We start from the raw sequence: 4886 nt of genomic DNA, 5'->3' as shown, positions 1-4886 counted from the left end.
AAGTGACTGGCTTACAAGCTTTCAAGAGGGAGCCTAGATCCAGAGGGCATGGAGGAAGGTAGAATCTCCACTGAGTAGTATCCAATCTGTCTGGGTGGAGCTGATGAAATGAGATCTGGATAGGTCTCTTGTGATACAATAGTGAATAATTATTATCAGGCCTGATTGTGAGGGTTGGAAATGGCACCCAACAACAACAACAATAACATCATACAAACCCTAGTGTGGTGCTGCTGGTTAATGCGCTGAACTGTAATGTCAGTTGGAAACACATGGTTGATGGTTGAAGCTCACCAGCTGCTCCTTGGAAACCTTAGTCCTCAAACTGGCATCTTTGTTCAAGATCACTATGAGTTTGAACAACTCGATGGCACTTAACAACAACAACATTACTTAATGGAGATGAACTGAACGTTCAAGAAACAGAAAGCAGGAAACACTGGAGAGGCTGTGGAGAGACTGGGACCCTCGTACATTGCTAGTGGGACTGTGAAATGTAGCTGGACTTTGCTACTAATGTTGGAAGGATTTTTGAAGTTGTAAATCTTAATGGAATCAGAAAACCTCATCTTTTTCCACAGAGTGACTGGTTCAGAGGGGCTGTGAAGGAGGATGGAATGGAAATAGGATATACACAGAAGAAGTGGGATAACTATTGATACATATAAAGGATTGCAATATTTGAGATGAAACGAGGTGTGTATTTTGTTAGATGTAAAACTGATGATCTGCTCTGTAAACCTCCACTCAATCCACAGTAAAACATCTTAAAAAACAAAAACAACAAAAAAAGAATATGTTAGATGGCACAAGTGGGATCTGCATTACTTTGCTTTGCTACCTGCACACACTGGAAGTTTAAAGATGCACAAGCGTGACTATGTAGTCTTGTACTTGTGTCTAAAATGGAAATTCAAGAACAGAACAAACAGGCAGAGTTTGCAGGTGATTTGGCTGCCTCCTTCCTGGGAAGAGAAGGTACTAGAGATGGAAGACTCAGGTGTGCCTCTGGTGACTGGAACCCCTGGGTGGATGATGAGGTCATTTAATGAGATGGGCAAGAAGACTGAAGGAGGAAAACATTTTATGTGGGTGGAGTTACTAGAACAGACCAGAGGATCCTGAATGGCTTAAAACTGGGAAAGGTGTCCATCAGGGTTACATACTCTCCCCAAACTTATTTTATTTGTACACTGAGCAAATAACCCAAGAAGCTGGATTATATGAAGAAGAACATGGCATCAGAATTGGAGAAAGACTCATTAACAACCTGCTACATTTAGATGGCACAACCTTGCTTGCTGTAAGTGAAGAATACTTACCGATTTTAAGAATACTTAAAATATGTACTGATGAAGATCAAAGACTACAGCCTTCAGTAGGGATTGCACCGCAATGCAAAACAAATGTCCTCACAACTGGACTAATAAATAACATCATGATAAGTGGAGAAAAGACTGAAGGTGTCAAAGACTTCAATTTGCTTGAATCCACAATCAATACTTATGACAGCAGCAGGTAAGAAATCAAACGACTTATTACATTGGGCAAACCTGCTGCCAAAACCTTTTTAAACTATTCAAGAACAAAGAAGTCAGCTTGAAGACTAAGGTGCACCTGACCCAAGCCAATAGCCTCATACATATGTGAAAACTAGACAATGACTAAATAAGACAGTAGAAGAATTGATTTATAGTGTTGAATTACTATAGCATTTGTATTATTTATAGCATTTGAATTAGAGTGTTGGGAAAGAATATTTACACTATCATGGACTGCCAGAAGAATAAACAAATTCATATTGGGAGGAGGACAGCCAGAATGCACTTAGAGATGAGATAGCCAGATGTCATTTCTAGTACTTTGGACATGTTAGGGACCAGTCCCTGGAGAAAGACTGGTCATGCTTGGTAAAGTGGAGGGTCAGGGAAAAAGAGAAAGACCTTCAATGACATGGACTGGCACAGTGGCAACAGCAGTAGGTTCAGGAGTAACAATTGTGAGGAATGGTACAAGACTGGGTAGTGTTGCGTTCTGTTGCACCTAGGGTCATCCTGAGTCAGAACTGACTCGATGTCACCTAACAACAACAGTAGCAAGTGCATCCTTTAGAGTATTTCCGAATCCTCCATCATTTCTGCATCTTTCTTTCCCACTGCACGGGGAGTTCCTGGAGGAAAGAACTGTGTCTTCGTCATCTTCAACAAGCCTGAATGAACTGAATGAAACATCTTGTGGAAGAGATGGGTGCTGAATGAATGACTCATTGCCTCTCTGTGGATCCTAGAGAGGAGAGCTATCATTGAACTTCGAAGAGATTGTGATTCATCATAACTTCCACTCTGGCATTTTCTTCCTCTCCCTGCTGAGGAAAGAGTACCTACAGATGTTCATGACTTCAGACCCCCGTAGCCTCAGTCCCTGATGACGGCTGACTGGGAGATTCTGTTCAAAGATTTTGTCTTTTCATTTGAAGAAATTATTCCCCCTTATCTCTGATCCAGACCAGATTGGTTTAATATAAAACAAAAGTCCCTTTGGCAGCCCAGGCTGATGTTTTCTGGGTCCTATCTGGGAGGCGTGAGCTGGTGGTGCGCAAGTGTGTTCCCAAGAATGAGTGGGTGAGTGTGTGAGCGTGTGTGTGTGTGTGAAGGAGACATTTTTACTACATACTTTAAGCTTTTGAGGTTTCAAAGAAATGCTTGTGGAGCAGATGAAAATCATTTGTGCATCAGCTGACCACTCTTGCTGTTGGCAGTTGAGTGACATTGGACCTTCTGCGGTTTCAAGCCTCCCTGGGTCTCAAAGTCCCTGTTGACTTCCATCCCCCTCAATGTGGGAGGCAGCCTTTGTGGTGTGGTGGAGAAAGCACCAGATGTAGAGGCAGAATTCCTGGGTCCAGTCCAAACTCCATCTCATTCTAACTGGGTGACCTTGAGTCCAACCTCCCAACTTCTCAAAGCTTTGCTTCACCTACTAGAAAAGTATGAGACCAGAATCTCCTTTGTAAAGTTGTTAACCTGCAGCTAAATAGAATGAGAAATGAATATGCAAGACTGGTGTTGTCTCCTTGACTATTGGATTATGTTTCTGTGTAGTTGGAAGTAGGACTCAGTGATTTCTGGAGTGTCTTATAGCTGAATGCTCATGTGCAAAGTTTTTGATAAAACAACCTTTCTTGTAAAACAAATAGAGAGAGATTGATTAATGACTTACTTGAAGTCTTTGGTCCCAGAAGTTGCAAACTCATATGTCTGTAGGAGCCAGGTAGAATATGCTGAAGCTAGGTGAAGTAAAGGTGAAGGAAGTGGGGTAAGTTTGGGATCTTAGAAAATTGAGAAGATCATATCCTGTGGAAAGTGGGTTGGCTACTGTTAAGCATCGGTTGATTAAAACCATGCAGCTACACAGGTCGTGAGTTGCCAGATCTTATGTGAAATCTGATTTTTAAAGGTTGGCATTGAAATGTTTTAAACACTCTGCGAGCCAACTACAATATATCTGGGGTGGGTATGGTCTGCTGAGTATAACTTACCCTTGGTGTACCTTCTCATCCATCCATGCCTGGATCCAGGTCACCTCTTCCGAATGGGGCCCCTTGTCTGTATTTCTGCTTCATCTGGTGAGACTCCCTTGTAGCATCCATCATGCTACTTTGTCAAAGGATGGGGGTTCTAGACCACCCAGAGAAGTTTGTTCTCCACTAGAATTAGGATCTCCAAGATCAAGGTCCAGACTTATTCATCTTACTGACCTCTGAATCCTGGAGACCAGCCTGCACAAGATCCAGAACACAGTAAGTACTCAGTAAGGTGCTTTGGTGAAGGAAGAAACTACTCCTGAGACATGAAGTCAGCAAGGCTTTGCCTGTGGTTTCTTTGTCTGCTCTCACAAAGCTCCTTCCCCTGCCCCTCTGGATGACATGGCATCTTTCATATTTTACCCAATGGAAATTTCTTAGAGAGCAACATGGTCTAGGAGAGAGGCAGTGCTGGGTCAAGGCCAGTCTAGGTCTGACTCTATGATTTTGGTGAGTCATTCATTACCTATTAGTTGCATTCTCACATTGGAAAAATGAGGTCACAATCACTACCTTGTACAATGCTTGGAAGAATTCCCTAAGGAAATATCCTTTGTCATTCCAATGATCTGGGAATGAAACTGCATGAAATCCATGAATGACACCATGCTGGAGGGAAAGCTCCATTTGGCATGATTGAGTGTCTGCCTAATGCACTGGCCTTGGTGTCAGGGGACTCCACTCTCTAACGTTGGCACTTGGGTTGCACTTGACCCATCTTTATTCTCCCCAGTGACTCCCCGGACTCTCCAAGACCTGTCCATTCATAGCTTCAACTGCCCAGCTTGGGGTAGGTGTTAAAAGGGTGATGCCATTCTGTGGATTTAGACACGGAGTGCTAACAGAAGGCTACACACACAGTTACCATGAAGGCCATTTGTGTGTGCTGAAACACTGGAATGCTATAAGGTGGACTATAACATTCTAGAAGCTCATTTTGACCAGACAAATGTCACAGGTGATGAAACCTAAGCCAATGGTTCACTGGCAGACATTATCCTCCTCCAAGTGTCCTGAGATGCTCTTCAGCCTTTGCTCAGTGCCTCCTCTGTGACACCCTAGTGACACAGGAATGCAGAAGCAGGAGGGTAGGGATGCATCTTTGTCTCCGACTATACAGGGGGTTCATGGAGGAACTTTCAAAGATCCTTGAGTGAGCCCTAGAAGCTTGTGGAAGAGATGCCTATTGATTCTATGACTGTCCCAGTGAAAGGAATGGGACTACACCCAATCACCCATGCACCATAGGGATGATTGCTGCTGCAGGCAGCACAGAAGCAGTCCCTCAGGGGCCTTCTACAGGATC

This window comes from Chrysochloris asiatica, unplaced genomic scaffold, assembly GCF_000296735.1.
Source record: "Chrysochloris asiatica unplaced genomic scaffold, ChrAsi1.0 scaffold00025, whole genome shotgun sequence".
Lineage (NCBI taxonomy): Eukaryota > Metazoa > Chordata > Mammalia > Afrosoricida > Chrysochloridae > Chrysochloris > Chrysochloris asiatica.
Note: the sequence above shows the minus strand (reverse complement) of the source record.